This window comes from Cannabis sativa, chromosome 9, assembly GCF_029168945.1.
Source record: "Cannabis sativa cultivar Pink pepper isolate KNU-18-1 chromosome 9, ASM2916894v1, whole genome shotgun sequence".
Classification (NCBI taxonomy): Eukaryota; Viridiplantae; Streptophyta; class Magnoliopsida; order Rosales; family Cannabaceae; genus Cannabis; species Cannabis sativa.
The window spans coordinates 18,667,839-18,694,428 of NC_083609.1; the positions used below are offsets into that span (position 1 = coordinate 18,667,839).

Sequence of the window (26,590 nt, forward strand, 5' to 3'; positions counted from 1 at the left end):
CCTCAGAGTTCATTGTCCACCGCGAAAAAGCAGAATTCAATTCTTGGACTTGTCTCTGAGCAAAATGGTGTTGCTGCTCAAGATATGCATTATAATACGCAGCTTGTGTTTGATGAGCCTGAACAAGATACTGGTTAGACTGAACCAGATAATGGTTTTGCCTTATGAGGTGATCCAATCGATCATGAGTGCCCTGGGTGTGGGTGTCCATTGGTGGCTCAGGCTGGTACATAGGTGGCACTGATGCACTGGTGCCAGCGCCTGCTGCGTCCTCCTCCTCAACATCAGCATCACCCTTTTGGCGTTTGCGTGCTTCTTCTGGCGGCTCTAATGAGGCAAGAGGGAAGTCATAGTAGATCCGACGAGAGATGGTCTGCATGGGCGCTTTAAAGACGTCTCCTTCAACCCCAGGAACACCCTGTTGCAAGCATAAGGCAGTGATTAAGGCACTGTGCACTGGCCCCGCTGTTGTCTTCATCTCAGCAAAATGGTTGATGTTTCTCAAGATAACCCAACCAATATCGAATCTCATTCTAGCCATAATAGCATAAACTATGACGCATCGCTCATAGTCTAAGGATGAAGTGTGTGACGTCGGCAGTATTCTAGAGTTAACAAAATATGTCCAGGCTCTTGCTTCTGGGTTGAGTTGCCACCGGTAAAGGAATTTTTGGTTCTGATTTCCTTCAACATGAAATCGAGTGCCTTCCTGCCCCAACTCTTGGGCAATTGCAACATCAGATAAGACCTCTCTATCAAGTGCTATCCTCCTTTCATCTTGATCTGCACTTAGAGTAGGTAGGCTAAAAAAATTGTTGATGGATTCTACAGTGACTGAGACACTTACTCCCCGAACATAAACAGTGTTGTTGCCCCCTTTGTATGGGTAATTTGCAAAAAATTCACACACTATATTCTGATTAGCTTTCCCAACATGCTCTGCATCACAGAATTTCTGCCATTGCCGTCGGGCAATCTCCCCTCTAATTACTTCATACCCCAAATCACGCTCAAAAGGTGTTTCTTGATATTCAAAATCCCTTTCCCTAATTATACTCCTCTTAATCAACTTCTCATACCTTTTAGCCGCTGGGTTATTCACAAACCTTGTAATTTGTTGATTTTGATCATCTTGAGGATTAGGGGCATGTGATGACGAACCTTGCATACAGCGGTTAGCTCGTGTTTTGACTCTTTTGGTTGCCATACCAATCAATTAGCCAAAAAAAAAAAAAAATTTTGGGCAGCACCTCCCCTGTATTTTCCTCTTTTCCCAAATTATTTTTCTAACAAAAACTCAAATAAAAACCCAGCAGCAATTCCACAACAGCCAATATAGTTCTCCACAGTAATCAAATAACACAATCCAAACAAATTTCTCTTAAAACACCACTGTTATGAGAGAAAAAAAAACTTACTTGAAGAATAAAATATGGTTGCACCTTGGATTTCCAATGAGCTTCTCTGAAATTTGGTGGCTGGGTTTTGGTTGTGGATGATAATGATAATGTTTGGTGAACAAAATTGGTGTTTTGGAGGAGAAAAAAAAATGGAGAAAATAGGATTTTTAGGGGTTTTGGTCGTGGCTGGTCGTTGCTGGAAAAAGAAAAGAAAAAAAATCTGAAATGTGATTTGGGGACGAAGCTCTTTTTCCCTGATTTATGCTTAGCGTGCCGCGGCATGCTAAATAAAGGGGGGAGCATGCCGCGGCCCGTGTCTCTTTGCAGGCATCTTCTTAAAAGGGCATGCCGCGGCACGTGATTTAGCATGCCGCGGCCCGTATGCTTCCTGCATGTTGTACGACAAGTAGTTCTCCTGCAGGGTTAAAGATTAAAATTTTATTTTATTTTATTTTATTTTATTTTTTTTTAAACACTAAAAATTAATTAAATTGACTAGTTTTCACGATTTCTACGGTTTTTACACAGCTTCTTTTTTTTTTTTTTTTAAACACTAAAAACTAATTAAAAAAAAAAAACTAAAAATAAATAATTTAAAATGCTGAAGGTCCCCTTTACAGAGGCACCAATTGAATAACTCTCTTGGCTTCATCAATATGGCCTCCCAAATAAGGCTTCAATCGTTGACCATTGACTTTGAAAGTCTCTGGTTTTTCTCCTTTAACTTCTACCGCGCCATATGGGAAAACTTGAACCACAGTGAACGGCCCTGACCACCTTGATTTCAATTTTCCAAGAAAAAGCTTCAATCTGGAATTATATAATAGAACTTGTTGGCCAGGCTGGAACTCTTTTCTTGCTAAATGTCTATCATGCCATCTTTTAGTTTTCTCCTTATAGATCTTGGCATTTTCATAGGCCTCGTTACGAAACTCATCCATCTCATTAAGTTGTAACAACCTCTTTTCTCCTGCTGCCGCCAAGTCCATATTTAATGTCTTCATGGCCCAGAATGCTTTGTGTTCTAATTCCACTGGAAGATGACAAGCCTTACCATAGACCAACCGATAGGGAGACATTCCTATTGGTGTTTTGAACGCTGTTCTATAAGCCCATAATGCATCATCCAGCTTCTTAGCCCAATCTTTTCTTGACCGTTGAACCGTCTTCTCCAGAATTAATTTAATCTCCCTATTGGAAACTTCTGCTTGCCCATTACTCTGAGGATGATAAGGGAGTGTAGTTCTATGGCTTACTCCATATCTTGCAAGTAAAGCTTCAAACTGTTTGTTGCAAAAGTGGCTCCCTTCATCACTAATAATTGCTCTAGGCGTTCCAAATCGAGTGAAAATATTTTTCTGAAGAAAGTTGAGCACTGTTTTACCGTCATTCAAATGTGTTGCTGCTGCTTCTACCCATTTGGAGACATAATCCACAGCTAGTAGTATGTAGGCATTGTTGTAAGATGACGGAAAAGGTCCCATGAAATCAATGCCCCAAACATCAAAAAGTTCCACTTCCAATATTCCAGTCAAAGGCATTTCATTCCTTCTCGAGATATTCCCAGTTCTTTGACAACGATCACAGGATTGGACAAATTGGTGAGAATCTTTAAATAAAGTAGGCTAAAAGAATCCACTTTGTAAAATCTTTGCAGCAGTTCGATTCCCACTAAAGTGTCCCCCACATGGCAAGCTATGGCAATGAGTTAATATGGAAAACATCTCCTCTTCTGGCACACATCTTCTAATAATTTGGTCAGCACAATGCTTATAGAGGATAGGCTCCTCCCAATAATAGTGTTTGACTTCGGAGTAGAATTTCTTCAATTGTTGCCTTGTCAAGTCTGGTGGTATAATGTCCGCAGCCAAGTAGTTCACATAATCAGCAAACCAAGGTACAGTAGAATTCAAGAGAAATAGTTGCTCATCAGGGAAGTCCTCATTAATCTGAACCTCCTTTGTATTCTGATTCTCTTCAAGTTCCAACCTTGATAAATGATCTGCCACTAAATTCTCCGTGCCCTTCTTATCTTTTATTTCTAGATCAAATTCTTGCAAAAGAAGAACCCATCGAATTAGTCTTGGTTTGGCATCCTTCTTAGTCATCAAGTATTTGATTGCTGAATGATCTGTATACACTATCACTTTATTGCCAATCAAGTAGGGTCGGAATTTGTCACATGCAAACACTATAGCCAGCATCTCTTTCTCTGTAGTAGCGTAATTCAGTTGAGCATCATTCAAGGTCCTGCTTGCATAGTAAATAGTTCTGAATACCTTGTCAACCCGTTGTCCCAACACTGCTCCAATCGCATAATCACTTGCATCACACATGATTTCAAAAGGTAATTCCCAATTTGGTGTAGTCACGATCGGTGCTGAGATTAACTTATCCTTAAGAATCTGGAATGCTTCAAGACAATTTTTCCAAAATTCAAAAGGTACTCCACTAGCAAGAAGATTAGATAAAGGTTTGGCAATTTTGGAGAAGTCTTTGATAAATCTTCTGTAGAACCCGGCATGACCCAAGAAGCTTCAAACTCCCTTAACTGAAACTGGAGGGGGCAAGTTTTCAATTGTAGATACTTTGGCTCTATCAACCTCAATACCTTCTTTTGAGATCTTATGTCCCAACACTATTCCTTCCGTAACCATGAAATGGCATTTTTCCCAGTTCAACACCAAATTAGAATCTTCACACCTAGTTAGTACCAATTCCAAGTTGCTTAGACATTGGTCAAACGATGAACCAAATACTGAAAAATCATCCATAAACACCTCGATGCATTTCTCTATTAGATCTGAAAATATGGCCATCATACACCTCTGGAATGTTGCTGGAGCGTTACACAGCCCAAATGGCATTCGTCGAAAAGCAAAAGTACCATATGGACATGTGAATGTCGTTTTCTCTTGGTCTTCCGGTGCTATAGCTATTTGGTGATACCCTGAATACCCATCAAGGAAACAGTAATACTCTTGGCCTGCCAACTTGTCTAACATCTGGTCAATGAATGGGAGTGGAAAGTGATCTTTTCTTGTGGCTTTGTTGAGTTTCCGGTAGTCTATGCAAATTCTCCATCCTGTGACAGTTCTGGTTGGGATGAGCTCATTCTTTTCATTGTTTACCACCGTCATCCCTCCTTTCTTTGGAACAACCTGGACTGGACTTACACATTTACTATATGAAATAGGATACGCTACCCCTGCATCTAACCACTTTAAGACTTCTTTTCTGACAACCTCCTTCATTGGTGGATTTAATCTTCGTTGTGCATCGATGGTAGGCTTCACTCCTTCCTCCATTAGGATTCTATGCATTACAGTTGAGGGGCTGATCCCTTTTATGTCTGCCAAAGTCCATCCAATGGCTTTCTTATGCTTCCTTAGAACCCGTAATAGCTTATCTGTCTCTATAGAAGATAGGGAAGATGCCACAATGACAGGAAGTGTCTTATTTTCTCCTAAATATTCGTACCTGAGATGATCCGGTAGGACTTTTAACTCTAGTTGAGGAGGCTTTTCAGTAGATGGGGCTGGCTTTGTAGGTATGACTCCTAACTCTTCATAGTATCTTCTATTCAAAGGTCCATAAGAGTCGAGCCACATAGCATACTCATAAGCTTCCTTACCGTCTTGTTCCACCACCTCCTCTTGTACCAAAGTCAAATTAAGAGGGTCTTCAATGTGCGTCTTTGTCTCCACCAACTGGTCCACCACATCAATTGCGAAACAGTTGTCACTTGCCGTAGGGTAAGTCATAGCTTTGAGTACATTAAATACAACTTCATCTCCTTGTACTCGCAACTTTAACTCTCCTTTCTGGACATCAATTAGTGCTTTCCCTGTTACCAAGAAGGGTCTCCCCAGGATGATAGGAACATTGTTATCTTCTTCCATGTCAAGAACTATAAAATCAGCGGGAAATATAAATTTGTCCACCTTGACAAGAACATCTTCGATTACTCCTCTTGGATGGGCTAAAGAACGATCAGCTAGCTGTAGTGTAACAGTTGTAGGTTTTGCTTCTCCTAGTTGAAGTCTCTTAAATACCGACAGAGGCATAAGGTTGATACTAGCCCCCAAATCACATAATGCATGAATATTCTCAATCTTTCCAATAGTGCATGGTATGGTAAAACTCCCAGGATCTTTCAGTTTAGGAGGGAGTTTCTTTTGAAGAATAGCACTACACTCCTCTGTTAGGGCCACTGTCTCAAAGTCTTCCGTCTTTCTTTTCTTTGACAAAATCTCCTTCATGAATTTGACGTAGCTTGGCATTTGTTCAAGAGCTTCTGCAAAAGGAATGTTGATGTGCAGCTTTCTGAATACTTCAAGGAACTTACTAAACTGCTTGTCTGTATTAGTCTTGCGCAACCTCTGAGGATAGGGAATCTTTATATGATGGTCAATACTAATAGGGGGAGAAGTTTCTTTTTGCTGAAGACCATCAGTAGTCTTCTGCTTTTCTGGTGTAGGTGCTGGTTGTTCATCTTCATCATTCTCTGGCTTGGCTTGGCTCGGGCCATCATAACTCTTTCCACTTCTCAGAGTAATTTCTTTACAGTTCTCCTTAGGATTAACTTCAGTGGTGCTCGGCAGGTTTCCCTGAGGGCGAGTTGCTATCTGAGTTGCTAGTTGCCCCATCTGAGTTTGCAAGTCTTTAATGGAAGATCTCGTCTCTGTCATGAATTGCAATAGTAAATCTGTTTGAAGACCAGAATTTCCACTATAGTTTTGAGTCTGAGGTTGCATCTGTGACTGGTTCTGATTTCTTTGTTGATAGAACCCATTATTTCTACGATTACCTCCTTGATTAAACCCATAGTTGTTGTTGTTTTGAGAATAATTTCCAATGGCTTTCGCTTCATCCATTGGCAAATCATCCACATCTGCCTGGCACTCAGAAAAGTGATGAAGTCCTCCACATATCTCACAAACCACTTGAGCTTGTTTTACTTGATTGGACATCAATTTTGTTAGGGCCTCTACCTGAGCTGTCAACTTGGTAATAGCATCCACCTCATGCATACCTGTAACTTTTTTAGATGGACCTCTTTCTGTTGACCATTGTTGGTTAGTCATGGCCATCTCTTCAAGTAGATCAAAAGCCTCATTAGCACTTTTCCTCATGAAAGCTCCACCAGCAGCAGCATCTATGAGTGTTCGGGTTTCATTCATCAACCCGTTGTAAAAGTTATGCACTTGCAGCCACTTCTCAATCCCATGATTAGGGCATTTTCTCAGTAAGTCCTTGAACCTCTCCCATGCTTCATACAGAGATTCACTGTCCTGCTAGGTGAAGTTATTGATATCAGCTCTCAACTTGGTAATCTTTGCAGGAGGAAAGAACTTGGATAGGAATTTTGCACACGCAAGTGTACGTATCGTTTCAAGTAGTATACTCACTAGGAGTGAGGTCGATCCCACAGGGAGTGTAGTTAAGTACTTTGAAATTAAACCTTTACTTCTATTTGATTAAATAAAAGATAGAAAAACAAACAATAAAGTATAAGAAAGTAGTTGGAAGCAACAATTCGAGAAAATTAATAGTTAATAAACTAGGGTGTCGATTTCAATTGTTTCTATTGTATATGGTCTAATATGATTATTTTCCTAATATTAATTCCTATGCAATAGCAGGTTTACTAAGGTAATTTATAGTCTTCTCAGATATATAAACCTCAATTTCATGCAAACTTTCTACTCTCGTGATAAATTTAACATGCAACAGGCATTAAACACAGGAACCCTATAAGCTATCTAAACCATATAGGTACTCTCGTCCTATATCGAAATTCAGTTCTATTCTACTATAGCATATTTGACACTCACTTCTCAGATCTCGCATCAAAATCATAAACAGTTAATTGGTGGCCAGACAATTAAAAGTAATTAAGCACAAATAGAATAAAATACATAGAAATTAGGGGGAAAATAAATCATATTAAAACCATAAAACAATGTTAAACAATATCCATCTAACCCTAATTAAAGTGTTTAGTTACTCATGTTCAATGAAGCATAAATACACATATTAACTGATAGAAAAGAGATGAAAAAAATACTGAAGAGAAGAAAAGATGAATGCTGAAAAATCCTGAGCAGTATGTCTTCAATATTGCAGCTGATCTCCTTATTCTGTATCTGAACTCTCACTTTTTCTCTCTGAGATTGCTTGCTTAAATCCACTCTCTACTGCTCTTTATATAGGTATTCAGGTCCCTCAAAAAGTGGAAAACCGCACTGTTTAAATTCAATTCGGATTTGAAATATCTGGGAAAATCTCGCGCCAGCTTTTCCAGATAGTTCTTTCTGTTGACAAAGAGGCGGGCCGCGGCATGCTAAGTCCATGCCGCGGCCCGTGTGGCCTTTAGGTTGCTTACGTGGTCTTCTTCCAAGTAGGCGGGCCGTGGCATGCTAATACCATGCCACGGCCCGTGTTGATCTCTGCACCCAACCTCCACTTGTTTCTATCTTTATCCGACTTTGATCTTGATATTTTCCACCAGGATATTTTCATTCGAAATTTTATCCTTTTTCTTCTGATATTTTCTAACTCTTCATCTATTTTTAAATCTGCAAAACTAAAAGATAAAAGCGTAAAAATGCTCCAACCATAATTTAAATTAAACCGAAAAATGTGCTAAAATTAACCTAAATTAAATACTAAAAATATCCTAACAAGCATTTTCTTTCTAATGGCAATCTATAGAAGCTTCATAACTTCTTAGACATAGATTTTATTTATCTAAGGAAAATCTCAACTATTCCAGAAAAGATAAAGCCATGAAAGAATTTCTTATATCAACAGTGAGAGGTCTTAGATATGCTTTTGTATGTCTTAGACCAGACACCTGCTGTTGAGTGGGAGTAATGAGTAGGTATCAGATTAATCCAGGAGAAGAACATTGGAAGACAATCAAGTAAATCTTAAGATTAAGAAGAGGAACTATATGTTAGTCTATAAGGGTGTGTTTAAAACTCTTAGACTACACCACATCAGATTTCAAAATTTGCCTTTGTGCTAGAAAATCTTTCTGATAAGATGGTGATTACTCTAGGGTGGAATAGTGATTTTGGAGAAGTGTAAAAACCTATCTGAAGTCTCTAGGTCTACCAGAAAGGGACTGAATGTTAAAGTTGCAGGAAAGGTACTTATTCAGTCTAAGGAAAGTTCTATACATTTTTGGCACCATTCCAAATTGCCTAAACTACTAGTGTTACTTCCTGAATAACCAAGAAGTAGTTGCCAAAGGTATAGAATCCAGTATCCCAAGAGAGTAGACATATAGAGAGGAATTTCACATGATCAATGATTTTGTGATTAATTAAAAGTAATAGTGGAGGAAAGGTTGTGTTTAATTCAACCTTTCAGGTCCTATTACGAGGAGTTTACTACTAGTACACTTCATTTGTATATCAAGGTGTTGAGATTATTCTAAATGCACATTTTGTTTTATATTAGTGCAAGTGGGAGTTTGTTGGGTTTTATGCCCTAAATAAAACTCATTTCAATATAATCAGATTTACTTATCAATATAGATCAGAAATAACATTTAATGTTGCATGGTTCACATGATTTATTTCATGATTATATGTACATAATGTATGAATTCATCTGAAACCCTTTTCACATACTTGATCCTGTTTATTGTGCTGTCAACACATTGGAAAGTAAACATGACTATGTGAATAAAGTTTCCTAGATTTATCAGACATAGGGTTTTACTGATATGATAATCTACAACAGAGTTTACTTACATTTGGAGAAATGCTATGTTCTTTCCAGAGCATTGGTTAAAGTAAAGCTCAGGTTGGATGCATGGAGTATGCATCGGAAGGGACCGATATTGAACTTTGACTTAGATTTATTAAACTTATCGTAATATCTATTCAAGTCAATATCGCCTAGTTGATCCTAGATCAAATGATCTTAATCTTGTTATGATTAGGCTCAATCTCAAGAGGCTATTCGTGTTCTTTGATTTGTTAGTTAAGCCTACTTTTGGGTCAGGGTGATATGTACATTTTGGGAACACGGTAGTGCAATTGAGTGGGAGTGCTAGCATAAACATGGAATCTATAGCTTCTATCTGGCGAATAGTAAGCAAAGGATGATCTCCTTTGAGCTTGACCAAACGAACATAAATGGTGGACTACTCATTTCACATAAGCTGAAATATCATTTATACGGGGTCAAGTGTTTTAAGGAATAAATACATTGTAGGGTGTAACGGTAATCTAATCTCTTTACAGTGTAGATCATTCATATAGAGGATCATTGATCACATTAGGATTATAACAATGGATAACTAATGATGTGTCTATATGGTGGAACATATAGAGCATTCTATATAACTGAGAGTGCAATTCTAAGTTCTATGCGTGGATTCAACGAAGAATTAATAAGTTAGTGAATTTTAGTGCTAAATTCTTGATCTACTTATTGGAAGCTCGGTTATATAGACCCATGGTCCCCGCACTAGTTGAGATAATATTGCTTGTGAGACTCATATAATTGGTTTTGATTAATCAATTATAATTCTCAAATTAGACTATGTTTATTTGTGAATTTTTCACTAAGTAAGGGCGAAATTGTAAAGAAAGAGTTTATAGGGGCATATTTGTTAATTATGATACTTTGTATGGTTCAATTAATAAATATGATAAATGACAATATTATTTAATAATTATTTATAGTTATTAAATAGTTAGAATTGGCATGTAAATGGTTGAATTAGAAAATTGGCGTTTTTGAGAAAATCAGATGCAAAAAAGGTAAAACTGCAAAATTGCAAAAAGTGAGGCCCAAATCCACTAGTATAGGGCCAGCCACTTTTGTAGGAAATTTAAACTGATATTTTCATTATTTTAATGTCAAATAATTCAAACCTAACCCTAGTGGAATGCTATAAATAGATAGTGAAGGCTTCAGGAAATTTACACTAAATTTCTACACTTTTCTTCTGACACTTCTGAATCAGAAAAAACTGAGCCTTCTCTCTCCCTATCTTTGGCTGACCCTTCTCTTTCTCCTTCCCTCTTCAATTTCGAAAATCTTAGTGTGAGAGTAGTGCCCACACACAGCAAGTGATACCTCAATCATAGTGAGGAAAATCGTGAAGAAAGACTTTCAGCAAGAAGGAGTTTCAGCATCAAAGATTCAGAGAAAGAGATCCAAGTTCAGATATTGATAATGCTCTGCTACAGAAAGGAATCAAGGGCTAGATATCTGAACGGAAGGAGTCATATTATTCCGCTGCACCCAATGTAAGGTTTACTAAACTTTATATGTGTTTATTTCATCGTTTTAGAAAGTTCATATTTAGGGTGTTAATCAACATACTTGTGAGTAGATCTAAGATCCTAGTAAAATAATTTCCAACAACTGGCCTCAGAGCCATGGTAATTGATTTACTTCCAAGAAATTTGGACTTTAAAACGATTGTTTGTTTGTTTTTGGATGGTATCATGTTGTATTGAGTGTTATTTGATGATTGATTGATGTTTGTAAATTTTCGTGAAAAATAATTGCGATTCTGTTTCTGGAATTATTTTTATTGGATAGTATGAAAAAAATTAAGCAAGTTACTTTTTTACAGAACTCAATTTCGATTTAATTTGAATTAGTTATGATTTTTTTAAGATTCAAAAAAATCGGAGCTCTGCTGAAATTTTCCTGCGATCGCGAAAACTGTCCGTACAGCTCACAATTTTTTCGTTTTTCTTCGATTTTTCATGCTTTTTCATGGAATTAACTTTCGATTTTTCGTGTAGTTCTATATTTATACTATTACTATTCCTAATTCAATTCTAATTATCATTATGAATTAATTTAATATTTTTTAAATTTAATTCAAGATATTAGTGTAATTTGAATTTAAAATAGTTAGTATCTATTTTTTTTTGCTTAATTATCTATCTTATTTTTAAATTTGATTATATCTTATCTTATTTTTAAATTTAAGGTCAGATTTTAAATTTTTTAAATTAAATCTTTTTTTAAATAATTTGACCTTATTTAAATTTAAAATAAGATAACTATAATCATGTAATTTTAAATAGATATAAGATATTTTGCTAACTTTTAAATTTTGTTATTTTATTTATTTAAATTACATTTAAAATTTGAAAAAGATTTTCATTTATCTTTTTTAATTTTTTATTTATAAAGTAACATTTAATTTTTAAAAATAGTTAGCAAATTTTGAAATGATATTTAGGTTGGTTGAAACCTAATTTTTCAAAATTGTAGGTTTAATTTTAAATTTAATTTTTTTTTTTAAATTTCGAATATTATTTTAAATTTTCGAAAAATAAATTTTTATTTATTTAATTAATTATTTTTTTTCGAAATTAATTATTGAATTTAAAATTAAATAAATCCTACATCCAACTATCCAGCTAACCTTGTTGCAGGAGTATGTGTTTTAGCTTGTTTGTAAGTTTTCAAAACCTGTTATTACTTGATTGCAAATAGCCATGGTTACTTTTTGCCAGATCTAATGATTTGATGGCTCCCTTGGTCAAGTTAATAATTTGTAACAGGTATATTTACAATCTTCTTTCTTCTGTGTATGACCTAGCAACCTGATAGGACCCATCCAAATTGTGTGCCTGTGTGAGCCTATGTGTTTAATTTTATTATAGATGCATATAGGTTGCTGTTGCTAAAATAAATTATCATAGTTCTTGATAGAATTTATTTAGGCCCATTTAGTTTTTGGGTCTATTCAATTAATAACAGTTGTTCTTATTAAGGTTAAATTCCTCTCTTTTGGGCCTTGTGTGAGAGTTGGGAGCCATAGTAGTGGGTACGACATACTGAACCCAGCACCCCCTCACATGAATTACCCCAATTGTGAAGGCCCATTTCCCTGATTAGAATAACTGTACTAGGTTAATTAAACTAGTTTAACCTAATAAAATTGATTAGCAACATAATTAATTTCATTTATTTTGAAATTAACTTAAGAAAATTATAGTTTAAAGAATTTTTTACTCTAAGCTAAACTATATGTATTTTCTTGTATTTAATTAAATATAGAATTATAATCATCTAAATTCTTTCTGGAGCTTCATTTAAATTTTTCATTAAATATTCCTAATTAAGTTGATATTTAGTTATCTACAACTAACCAACTTAAATCTGAATATCTTTTGGATTTAAAATTTCAAAATTAAGTTGAGGAATTTTAGGCATTGGTTATTAAGATTCTTTCGATATTTTTTAAGTTAATATCTTTTCGAATATTAACTTCAAATGGAATATTTTTAAATTAAGTGGTTACAACTTAATTTTTGATATTGAATTAAATTTAAATTTGAAAATATTTAAGTTCTAGATTTTTTCTAATACAACTTAAATTAGATATTTTTTCAAATTTTATAGAAAAGATACTTAGTCAAATAAGATATTTTCTAGATAGTTATTTCTAGACTACTTATTATTTCTAATATTAAATAGGAAAATATTATACATTGTGAAATTAATTATTTAAATAATTAATTTTGGTACAGTTTATTTTTGTCTAGTATTAAACTAGAGATTAATAATTAAGCCTTCTCTACACTTAATTATTTATTTCTTGAATTTAATACATTTAATTAATTTCAAAATTAAATATCTAAGTTGATTTTCATCATGATACTTAAATATTTCTTTTTCATGATACTTAATTAAATAGAAAATTATTTTTAGTTGAAATTTATTTTTTCAACTAAATTTAAATAATTTTCAAAGTATATTTTTCTTTATTTTATTAATCAAATTTCGAAATTGCATTTCTTAAATGCTGGAATTTCGAATTTTATTTGAAAAATAGATTAAAGTTGTAAATTATTTATTTTAATTTTGGACCAACTTAAATCAATGATTTTTTCATTTATTGATTAATTTAAAATAAATTGAATTAAAATATATTATTAGAAATTGAATTAATTAGTCAAAGGAAAATCTAGATAGATGATATTTTTGTTTGAAGTATTTTTCTAGTGTATTTAATTAAATAGAAAATTAATATTTAAGTTGATTTTCATCATCATACTTAAATATTTAAAATTTTTCTTATATATTTAATTAAATAGGAAAATTATATTTTTTGTTGTAAATTAATTTTATTAATTAATTTTGGGCCAACATTAAATTAGAATAATTTTTTCCAGGATTAATTTTTTATTTTAACATGCATTTTCGAAAATTGTGTCCTTGAATACTTTAATTTTTCGAAATGCAATATATATTTATAGAAAATTAAATTTGAGTTGTAAATTAATTTAAATTAATTTTGTAAATTAAATATTTATAAATTATTACTAAGATGGAAATTATTGGAAATTATTGGAAATTAACTTAAATTGAATATTTTTCTAAATATTTATTGGAAATTATTACTAAGATGGAAATAATTCATGTTATTTTCATATCCATCTAAGTAAAATTTATAAATATTAAATTAAAATTTATATTTAGAATTTTTCATTCTAAATTGGAAATTTTAAATAAATATATATTTAAAATAAATAAATTAAATAAAGAGAATCAAAGAAAATACAACTCACTTTAAATAATGAGCTTTTAATCAAAAGACATTCGATCTCCATTGTGGGTTTTACACCGCGTTTGTTTTAGTGAGTAATCCTCCCTAATGGAGGAACGTTCATTAGCAATTTCGCACCGTTTAACCTCGCATGATAAGTAGTTTGTAAGTGTTTTGTATGGTATAGATCACCCTAATGGTGGCGACCATACTTGACTTGCAAATTATGAAACAATGGTGGAAGCTCATAAGATAGAATTGCCTTGACTCTCGCCTAAACGGGACAACGCTGAATTCCAATCTTGATCGAATAAAAGGTTGCTAGAATGGTTGTCATTTTAGATGAGCTGACAACTCTATTCAATGGATGATGCTTTGACTCTCGCCTAAACGGGACACTGTATCAGTTTGTTGAAAACCTTGGAAATTATTTAGGATTGTATGTTTTAGTATTTTCACTTGTCATTTTTACTTGCTATATGCTTATAATTTCTGAATTGTGTATGAATTTATATTGAACCATGTTATTTTCTGTTATTAAATTGTAGTTTAATTTCGAATCTTCATTGTTGGTCTAACATGTTTGTTTATCTAATGAGATAATCCCTAATGGATTTTCACCATTAGACATACATAATAGTGTAAGATCTCGAAAGATAAATATTGTATATGCAACATCTAGATGTTCATCAATTGATGACACCTTAGACTAGTATTTTTACAATATGAAACAAGAAGATTACATAAATAAGATTACTTTGTATTTCGCTAATCGAAGCATCGTTGGATTCTTATTTATAAACCAAATTATCCTAATTCCTCTTAGCTTATTCATTTTGAACTAGCTTCAAAACATATCATTGGATGAATGGTCTATAAATCATTTCATGTCATTCTATATTTTCTCTTAAGAAATTTAATGGCGCATATGATTATAATCCCGAAATTCTATTCCCAATTGATATAAAACCTCAATCTTAGAAATCTCCTACTTGTATGGGCAAATCAGACTTAGAGTTATATTAGTAGTGGTGGTTCAAGATAGAATTACTCATTATATTTGGTATAAAGTTAAGTCTTTGACTTTAATTTTAGATTCCAAACAGAAATTTTCTTATATTTCTAATTCCAGAATACAATACAGTTACACTTTCTCAAGTGTTTAATATCCATCTTCTATTAATGGATTATAACTGTATGGAATATGAGTTAGGTATTCTGTGACCAGGATCCACTTGCAGTATTCTAAAAACTCTTTGATGTAACTAAACCTATGTCATCAAAAGACACTACCACATTTTTTTTAATCTATGGCATTTGTATCTTGTTCATAGTGGATTTGACAAGATCAATCTCTGCAAAGAGTTAATATGCCTATATCCACTGAAAGTAGTTCATCTCATTCGCAGATGGATGTACATTCAGGGGTGGATATGAGTTTTTCGTTGTATTCTTAAAACGAGAACTCTAGATTATACCTTTTAGCAAGAAATTTGAAATGTTTGTAAAATTTCATTAATTTCTAGCAATGGTTAAAACCATTAAGGTAAGTGGTTAAAGATCTTGCGAACTGATAGGGGTGGAGAAATAGTTAGTAGATATGCAGTTCAAGATCATTAAATTGATTTTTGAATTATATCCAAACTTACCTCCCCAGAAATTTCGAGTTGCATGTTGATGATTAGTTACTAGTCGTTGCCTAATTCCTTCTATGGTAATACAATTTCAGAATGATGTAATGGTTTTATACTTAATGTAAATCATTACTAGATTCATGGATGACCTAATCAAAATCTTAAGAAAAGCTAGAACTATTAACCATGGTTTGTTAGCTATTCTAAGTGATTAGGAGTGGACCATCCCATTGTCAATAGATAAGAAAGTGTTTGTTCAAACAAATACTACTTTTCTAGGATAATGACTAAGTCTGAAAACAAGTAGCAAATAAAGGAGATATTTATTTCTTGATTCCAAAAGTGTTCTATCATCTTATATGACATATGATGATCCCACTGCCTCTGTTGCCTTGTCACAACCAAAGAGGTTAATACCATTTAGTTTTCTTAGACATAATTCACGGTACCTTGTTGTAGTGGGAGAGTTTCTAGGAACTCACTGTAATGACCGCTCTAATAATTTGGATTAGTAAAGGCAATTAGCACTAATTTTTATTATTTTATTATTATTTGTGAATTAATTTAATTGTGGACCCCAATATTTAGAAATAAATATTAGAGTTATAATTTCTCAATTCCGGAGATTTTATTAAACTCTAGGGGTATTATTTAGCTTATATATGAAATATGTTATTTTTGTAATTTTTGCTCGGCGACAACGGAAAATGCGATGGATGGCTAGTTTGATCACATGGGTAAGTTTAGAACCTTATATCTTAGTGGGAAATATTTTAGAGAAAATAAAATATCGGGATTGAGCGGGGTTATGGAATTTGACCATTTTACCCCTAGCTCTTGGTTTATCCTAGTTTTATGTGTAAGGGCATTTTGGTCATTTAGTAAAATGGTTAATGTGGGTTAGGTGGCAGCCTTGGGTGATGACACCTACTTTATTTTCAGCCTAATTGAATGAAAGAAGGACTTTACTTTGGAGGAAATCAAACTAAGAAAAGAAAAATCAAATTAGAGAAAATATCACTTCTCTTTTCTCTCTCTTGGTGTTCGGCCCTCCCAAACCAGAAGGAAAACCCAGCCAACTCTTCATTTTTATTGTGTTTTCAGCCAAGGATTCAAAGGAGAACATTCAAGGTAAACCCTAGCTCCTTTCCTTTTAAGTTTATGAAGTTGTATTTTAGTTTTAAGAGGTGATTTTGGGTTATAGGAGCTGTTAAGGTTTGATGTTTGTTTAGTTCGAATTCTAGGGTTAGTATGAGTTAATTTTAGTTCATAGCAGCTGGTGTAGTGATTGATTGTAAGTTTTATGCAACTTTGAGCTTTGAGTTCAAAGCTTTGGGCTTTAATGGCAACTTGGGTTTTGATGGCTTGTTCTGTGAATTACTGGCTGGAAATTATTGTTTATGCCCTAATTAGGTACTCTGGAAGGTTTCATTGCATTTGGTGGAAGATTGGGCATTGAATGAAAGGTTTTGGGAAACCTGGTGCAAACCGGCTAGCCAGTTTTGGCAGGGTTCCCCGGGCCTTTCATTTTCTCAATTTTTGCCTTTTCGATGCCTCGGTTGGATGTTTCCCCACTTCCAGAGTTAGAATAACCCATTAAGAGCATAACAGAACCTAGGGTTTTGGTTTTGGGTTTCCCGGGATTAGGGTTTTAATCATGTAACTTACCCGGTTTCAAAATGTGATTAGGGCATCCATCTAGCACGAGATTTCCGTTCAGGTCGGCCAGCACGTTTGAATTCGGAAAACAGGTAAGAACTGAATATAACGTGTGATATAAATATCTGGGTGTATGTATATGTATGATATATATATATATGCATGCTGTGTGTATCCTTGTATGTGTTTGGGTGATATCATAGCGACACAACCATTGTGTCGGTTCAGCAGTACAGGCATCGTACTGGTTAAGAGTGTTATTCACCCAGGAAAGTATGTTTTGGTACTATCATAGCGACACAACCATTGTGTCGGTTCGGAAATACAGGCATCGTACTGGTTAAGAGTGATATCATGGCCAATCATACTTTTGGATGCTATTGATGCTATCATAGCGGCACGAACATAGTGCCGGTCCTACAGCACGATTATAGTGCTGGTAGGAGTGATATCATGGTCAGTAGCACAAGCAGTTAGAACGTTCTTGCTCATCTGTTAAGCCCTGTAGATAGGTGTATGGGCGCCTATTTACAGGTCGGAATTTATGTGATATGTTATATGCATTTCTTACTGAGTCTGTCGACTCACAGTTTCTACTTTCATGTGTAGGTAAAGGAAAGGCGAAGGCTGAACAGGAGTGAACCTGAGCTCGAGTGAGATTGTACATGTCAAAGCAGCGCGACCTGGAGTGTTCGGTCTCGGGACATCTGGGGATTTGTATTTTGGTAGTCGCTGTGCGACCTGTAATAAATGTATATTTTGAAAAGTTAATTTTACAAAGTTTGAAAACGGGATCCCGATATATGTAAATATTTTATAATATTATAAAGTTTCATAATTAATATAAAAGTTTTAAATTGACACGTTTTTCGAGAAAATTCTTTGATTAGCAAAGATTGCACAATAATTTAAAAAGCACTGTAGCGTGCCTTAGCATTAGGGCGTTACAATTTTGGTATCAGAGCCGCCAGGTTTGTCTACCGAAGCTTGCTAAGACATGTACAATCTTCATCAGAGAAAGCTCGGTTCACGGTTTAGTAAGCCCGTACTTGTTTAGTGTTTTGAATGATTATGAATGTGAAAGTGTGTTAGGAAGCATATTAGATTATAATTATTTATGTTAAGTGCATTGCCTTAAAATCTGTAAGTGCGGTAGTAAGTATGTAAATAGGCCGTTGCCTGACCAGACTGACTTACTAACTGACAGGTTAGTCTTATAGAATGGACACCTGGTGCATTATGGAGAGTCAAAATAAAGTGGCCAGGGCTAGTAACGGTTGGAGAGAATGGAGTTCAAGTTGTCCCCGTAACCAAGGTGAAATCCCCTGGAGGGATTCCGACGGGAGTGATGGTTATCCGTCACAGGCTCCGTTGGATTTGGAGCAAAGGTTTGCAAAAATGGAAGCTGTGATTCAACGGCATGAAGAAGAGATTCAAAGGTTAAAACAACAAAGGTCTCCTGTAGTATCTTTACCACATATGCCAATCATTTTTGATTCGGTATTACCAGCAAAGCATGGAATGGCTGGTAATCAAGTGGAACCATTGCATGGAAAGATTTGGATCCAAGGACCTTCAGACTTTCAGGGAGGTTCAAATATGAAGAATGCTTCTTGGGCTGAAAGCCCTGAGGAAATTATCATGAGACCTCAGGAGATTATGGTAGAGGGTCAGAATATTACCTACCTAAATTCAGATTATGGTGGAAGTGGTAGGAGCTCTATGATTGAGCGAAAGAGGAAACCTACGTCATCAGTGGTGGGTTTAAGACAGAACAAGCGGTTCCGAAGGTTTCAAGGCAAGGGAGGACGCCAGGGTTATTCTTACCCTGAATGCCCACGTTGCATGAAACACCATCCCGGAGAATGCAACCGAAAAGTATGTTTTCAATGTGGCATGGTTGGACATTTTAAGAAAGATTGCCCACAGGTGGAGAAAGAGGAACAAGAGCAGGAAACGATATTTGTTCCTACTCCGGTGTATGCTAATGTCCAAGCTGATGATGCAGCGAGCCCTTCTGTAGTGGCAGGTCAGTTCTCTGTTAGCGATTTCTTTTACATTGTGATGTTTCATTCGGGAGCTACACGCTTATATGTAACTATAAGAGTGATTGATCTTGTGGGTAGGCCTTGTGATATTTTAGAAAGAGGGTTTGGAACCCTAATGCCTAGCGGGGAATTGATTATCTTTAATAGGCGCATTAGGTCTAAGCTAGTTAGGATCGAAGATTGGAAGTTAAGTACTGACCTATAGAGTTGAAATTAACTGAGTTTGACATTATACTGGGAATGGATTTTCTGTCCAAGTATTTGGCCAGTATAGATTGTAAACGGAGAATGGTTATTTTTCAGCCAATAGGTGAAGATTCATTTGTTTATGTTGGATCATTCCAGGGGTTCCGGATCCCGGTTATTCTGTACTAAGGGCTAGAGATTTACTACACAGTGGAGGTGTAGGATTTTTAGCAGTGATAATTGACTCCAGCTAGACCTGAAACATTTGGGTCTGAGGTAGTCAGAGGGATGAAAGATTTTCTCAATGTGATTCCTGAGGAGTTGCCGGGATTGCCGCCGCATCAAAAAAAATTAATTCTGTAATTGAATTGGCACCTGGAGTCGAACCTGTCTCTAAAGCTCCATATAGATGGCTCCAGCAGAACTCAAGGAGCTTAAGTTGCAACTTCAGGGGATGCTTGACATTGGGTTTATCCGACCTAGTGTATCGCCCTGTGGAGCTCCGGTTCTGTTTGTGAAAAAGAAGGATGGTTCCCTCAGAATGTGTATTGATTACCGGGAACTAAACAAGTTGACGGTTAAGGACAAGTACCTGTTGCCCAGAATTGATGATCTGTTGGATCAGCTTCAGGAAAAGACAGTGTTTTCAAAGATTGATCTATGATCTGGTTACCATCAACTCAGAATTCGAGAGAATAACATACCGAAGACTGCTTTTAGAACCAGATATGGGCACTATGAGTTTCTGGTAATGTCATTCAGATTGACTAATGCTCTGGCGGCCTTTATGGATCTTATGAATAGGGTATTCAAGGATTTCCTCGATAAGTACGTTATAGTGTTTATCGATGACATCCTTGTATACTCTCAGTCAGAAGAGGAGCACGAGCATCATCTTCGAATGGTATTACAGCGACATAGGGATCACAAGTTGTATGCCAAGTTCAAAAAGTGCGAATTCTGGTTGTCTGAGGTGTCCTTTCTGGGTCATATTGTTGGGAAGAATGGAATTATGGTTGATCCAAATAAGATAGAATCGGTGAAGAACTGGCCGAGGCCCAAATCTGTGACGGAAGTTCGAAGTTTTCTCGGGTTAGCAGGGTATTATCGACGTTTCGTCGAAGGATTTTCTAAACTTTCTATGCCCCTAACCGAATTGACCAAGAAAAATCAGAGATTTGTGTGGTCAGATAAGTGTGAAACAAGTTTTCAGGAGTTGAAGCAACGTTTGATAATACCTCCGGTGTTAGCTTTGCTATCAGATCAAGAGAAATTTGTGGTGTACTGTGATACATCTAAACAGGGTCTGGTATGTGTTCTGATGCAAGCTGACAGAGTTATAGCCTATGCCTCTCGTTAACTAAAAGATTATGAGCAGCGTCATCCAACTCATGATTTAGAGCTCACTGTTGTGGTTTTTGCCTTAAAGATATGGCGACATTATCTTTACGGTGAAAAGTGTGAGATTTATACTCATCATAAAAGTCCCAAATACTTTTCCACCCAAAAAGATTTGAATATGAGGCAGAGAAGGTGGTTGGAGTTGGTTAAGGACTACGATTGTGAAATTTTGTATCACCCCGGAAAGCCAATGTTGTGACCGATGCTTTAAGCAGAAAAGGTCCCGGGCAAGTTTTTACCACGGTTATGATAGCCCCTCAACTAGCCTTTGGAATGGTTAGTGCAAGGATTGAGTTTGTGGTTGGGAAATTACATAATTTAACACTCCAATCTGATCTGTTGGAGAGAATCAAAAAGGCCCAACTGGAAGATTCTAAGCTAGTTAAGGTTTGGGACGAAGTAATGGCGGGTCAGCCTAAAGACTTTTTAGTCTCAAATAGTGGAATGTTGTTATACAAAGCTCGAGTTTGTGTTCCTAATGTTGATGAGCTTAAGAAGGAGATACTGGATGAAACTTATACCACACCCTATTCATTGCATCCAGGAATCACCAAAATGTATTAGGATTTGAACCCTACTTCTGGTGGTATGGGATGAAAAGAGATGTGGTGGACTACGTGTCTAAGTGTTTAACTTGTCAACAACTCCGGTAGGGTTACTGTAACCCTTAATCCTTCCTGAATGGAGGTGGGAGGACATTGCAATGAATTTAGTAACTGGATTGCCTAGAACTACGGGAATGTATGATTCAGTATGGGTCATCGTGGACAGATTCACAAAGTCAGCTCACTTTCTTCCAGTGAAAGTTACATATTCAGTTGATCAGTATGCTGAATTGTAGGTGAAAGAGATAGTTTGTCTCCATGGAGCCCCTAAATCTATTGTGTCAGATAGGGATCCAAAGTTTACGTCGAAATTTTGGGTGAGTGTTCAGAAGGCTATGGGTACCAAGTTAAAGTTTAGCACAGCCTTTCACCCTCAGACTGATGGTCAGTCAGAAAGAATTATTCAGATTTTGGAAGACTTATTGCGAGCCTGTGTCATGGACTTTGAGGGTTCATGGAGTAATTACTTGCCTTTAATTGAATTCTCCTACAACAACAGCTACCAAAGTACAATAGGGATGGCTCCCTATGGGATGTTATATGGTAGAAAATGTCGTTCTCCTATTCATTGGGACGAGACAGGAGAAAGGAAGTACCTGGGTCCAGAATTAGTGCAGAGGACCAATGAAGCTATTGATAAGATCAAGGCTCGGATGCTTGCTTCTCAAAGCAGGCAGAAAAGTTATGCTGATCCGAAGCGTAGAAATGTTACATTTCAAGCAGGAGAACATGTTTTCCTGCGGGTTTCACCAATGAAGGGTATTAGACGCTTCGGGAAGAAGGGTAAGTTAAGCCCTAGGTTCATTGGGCCATTTTAGATACTTGAGAAGGTCGGGCAGGTAGCGTATCGGCTAGCCTTATCACCAGCATTATCAGCTGTTCATGACGTATTTCACATTTCCATGTTAAGGAAATACGTGTCAAACCCGACTCATGTCTTGAGTTATGAAGCCCTTGAACTGAAACCAGATTTATTCTATGAGGAACAACCTGTAAAGATTTTGGATAAAAAGGAAAAAGTTCTTCGGAATAAGACTATTGGACTGGTTAAAGTACTCTGGAGGAATAGTAAGGTGGAAGAAGCCACCTGAGAATTGGAGTCGGATATAAGGACTCACCATCCAGAGCTATTCAAGTTAGATTTCGGGGACGAAATCCTTTTAACGGGGGGATAATTGTAATGACCGCTCTAATAATTTGGATTAGTAAAGGCAATTAGCACTAATTTTATTATTTTATTATTATTTGTGAATTAATTTAATTGTGGACCCCAATATTTAGAAATAAATATTAGAGTTATAATTTCTCAATTCCGGAGATTTTATTAAACTCTAGGGGTATTATTTAGCTTATATATGAAATATGTTATTTTTGTAATTTTTGCTCGGCGACAACGGAAAATGCGATGGATGGCTAGTTTGATCACATGGGTAAGTTTAGAACCTTATATCTTAGTGGGAAATATTTTAGAGAAAATAAAATATCGGGATTGAGCGGGGTTATGGAATTTGACCATTTTACCCCTAGCTTTTGGTTTATCCTAGTTTTATGTGTAAGGGCATTTTGGTCATTTAGTAAAATGGTTAATGTGGGTTAGGTGGCAGCCTTGGGTGATGACACCTACTTTATTTTCAGCCTAATTGAATGAAAGAAGGACTTTACTTTGGAGGAAATCAAACTAAGAAAAGAAAAATCAAATTAGAGAAAATATCACTTCTCTTTTCTCTCTCTTGGTGTTCGGCCCTCCCAAACCAGAAGGAAAACCCAGCCAACTCTTCATTTTTATTGTGTTTTCAGCCAAGGATTCAAAGGAGAACATTCAAGGTAAACCCTAGCTCCTTTCCTTTTAAGTTTATGAAGTTGTATTTTAGTTTTAAGAGGTGATTTTGGGTTATAGGAGCTGTTAAGGTTTGATGTTTGTTTAGTTCGAATTCTAGGGTTAGTATGAGTTAATTTTAGTTCATAGCAGCTGGTGTAGTGATTGATTGTAAGTTTTATGCAACTTTGAGCTTTGAGTTCAAAGCTTTGGGCTTTAATGGCAACTTGGGTTTTGATGGCTTGTTCTGTGAATTACTGGCTGGAAATTATTGTTTATGCCCTAATTAGGTACTCTGGAAGGTTTCATTGCATTTGGTGGAAGATTGGGCATTGAATGAAAGGTTTTGGGAAACCTGGTGCAAACCGGCTAGCCGGTTTTGGCAGGGTTCCCCGGGCCTTTCATTTTCTCAATTTTTGCCTTTTCGATGCCTCGGTTGGATGTTTCCCCACTTCCAGAGTTAGAATAACCCATTAAGAGCATAACAGAACCTAGGGTTTTTGTTTTGGGTTTCCCGGGATTAGGGTTTTAATCATGTAACTTACCCGGTTTCAAAATGTGATTAGGGCATCCATCTAGCACGAGATTTCCGTTCAGGTCGGCCAGCACGTTTGAATTCGGAAAACAGGTAAGAACTGAATATAACGTGTGATATAAATATCTGGGTGTATGTATATGTATGATATATATATATGCATGCTGTGTGTATCCTTGTATGTGTTTGGGTGATATCATAGCGACACAACCATTGTGTCGGTTCAGCAGTACAGGCATCGTACTGGTTAAGAGTGTTATTCACCCTGGAAAGTATGTTTTGGTACTATCATAGCGACACAACCATTGTGTCGGTTCAGCAGTACATGCATCGTACTGGTTAAGAGTGATATCATGGCCAATCATACTTTTGGATGCTATTGATGCTATCATAGCGGCACGAACATAGTGCCGGTCCTACAGCACGATTATAGTGCTGGTAGGAGTGATATCATGGTCAGTAGCACAAGCAGTTAGAACGTTCTTGCTCATCTGTTAAGCCCTGTAGATAGGTGTATGGGCGCCTATTTACAGGTCGGAATTTATGTGATATGTTATATGCATTTCTTACTGAGTCTGTCGACTCACAGTTTCTACTTTCATGTGTAGGTAAAGGAAAGGCGAAGGCTGAACAGGAGTGAACCTGAGCTCGGGTGAGATTGTACATGTCAAAGCAGCGCGACCTGGAGTGTTCGGTCTCGGGACATCTGGGGATTTGTATTTTGGTAGTCGCTGTGCGACCTGTAATAAATGTATATTTTGAAAAGTTAATTTTACAAAGTTTGAAAACGGGATCCCGATATATGTAAATATTTTATAATATTATAAAGTTTAATAATTAATATAAAAGTTTTAAATTGACACGTTTTTCGAGAAAATTCTTTGATTAGCAAAGATTGCACAATAATTTAAAAAGCACTGTAGTGTGCCTTAGCATTAGGGCGTTACACTCACCTTCTCATGACTTGGGAGACACTAGTGATTAAAATCCATTGTGAGTTTAAACAGGTAATGGATTGTCAAGATAAGAAACTAAGAAGAAAGCCAAAAGAACTATAATTTAGTCCAGTCACATGGAATAACCTAAAGTTTTCTATTACAAGGACATAAAAGGAAATTTTTCGTTTATAAGTCCATTCAATGGACTTAACAAAACTTCATGTTCCTAGTATTATAGGTTTAAGTTTATCTAAACCCATGGCTTGTGGTATACCTGGTAATTACTTACTCTAATGCAAGCAACTTACTTTAGTAAGATGCTGAAGCATTTTCTTTCTAATGGCAATCTATAGAAGCTTCACAACTTCTTAGACATAGATTTTATTTATCTAAGGAAAAGTCTCAACTATTCCAGAAAAGATAAAGCCATGAAAGAATTTCTTATATCAACAGTGAGAGGTCTTAGATATGCTTTTGTATGCCTTAGACCAGACACCTGCTGTTGAGTGGGAGTAATGAGTAGGTATCAGATTAATCCAGGAGAAGAACATTGGAAGACAATCAAGTAAATCTTAAGATTAAGAAGAGGAACTATATGTTAGTCAATAAGGGTGTGTTTAAAACTCTTAGACTACACCATATCAGATTTCAAAATTTGCCTTTGTGCTAGAAAATCTTTTTGATAAGATGGTGGTTACTCTGGGGTGGAATAGTGATTTTGGAGAAGTGTAAAAACCTATCTGAAGTCTCTAGGTCTACCAGAGAGGGACTGAATGTTAAGGTTGCAGGAAAGGTACTTATTCAGTCTAAGGAAAGTTCTATACATTTTTGGCATCATTCCAAATTGCCTTAAACTACTAGTGTTAATTTCCTGATTAACTAAAAGTAGTTGCCAAAGATATAGAATCCAGTATCCCAAGAGAGTAGACATATAGAGAGGAATTTTACATTATCAATGATTTTGTGATTAAAGGAAGAGTAATGGTGGAGAAAAGGTTGTGGTTAATTCAACCTTTCAGATCCTATTACGAGGAGTTTATTACTACTACACTTGATTTGTATATCAAGGTGTTGAGATTATTTGAAACGCACTTTTTGTTTTATATTAGTGCAAGTGGGAGTTTGTTGGGTTTTATGCCCTAAATAAAACTCATTTCAATATAATCAGATTTACTTATTAATATAGATCAGAAATAACATTTAATGTTGCATGGTTCACATGATTTATTTCATGATTATATGTACATAATGTGTAAATTCATCTGAAACCCTTTTCACATACTTGATCCTGTTTATTGTGTCGTCAACACATTGGAAAGTAAACATGACTATGTGAATAAAGTTTCCTAGATTTATCAGACATAGGGTTTTACTGATATGATAATCTACAATAGAGTTTACTTGCATTTGGAGAAATGCTATGTTCTTTCCAGAGCATTGGTTAAAGTAAAGCTCAGGTTGGATGCATGGAGTATGCATCGGAAGGGACCGATATTGAACTTTGACTTAGATTTATTAAACTTACCGTAATATCTATTCAAGTCAATATCGCCTAGTTGATCCTAGATCAAATGTTCTTAATCCTGTTATGATTAGGCTCAATCTTGAAAGGCTATTCGTGTTCTTTGATTTGTTAGTTAAGCCTACTTTTAGGTCAGGGTGATACGTACATTTTGGGAACACGGTAGTGCAATTTAGTGGGAGCGCTAGCATAAACATGGAATCTATAGCTTCTATCTGGCAAATAGTAAGCAAAGGACGATCTCCTTCGAGCTTGACCAAACGAACATAAATGGTGGAGTACTCATTTCACATAAGCTGAAA

At 35.7% G+C, this 26,590-nt stretch overlaps 1 non-coding gene across 1 annotated transcript; it reads left to right on the forward strand.

Moving 5' to 3' along the window:
• The first annotated feature begins 6,623 nt into the window (after nt 1–6,623).
• Nucleotides 6,624–6,730, forward strand: LOC133031583 (small nucleolar RNA R71). The gene has a single exon (XR_009684687.1). It is a non-coding gene; the product is annotated as a small nucleolar RNA R71 (small nucleolar RNA).
• The last annotated feature ends 19,860 nt before the right edge of the window (nt 6,731–26,590 follow it).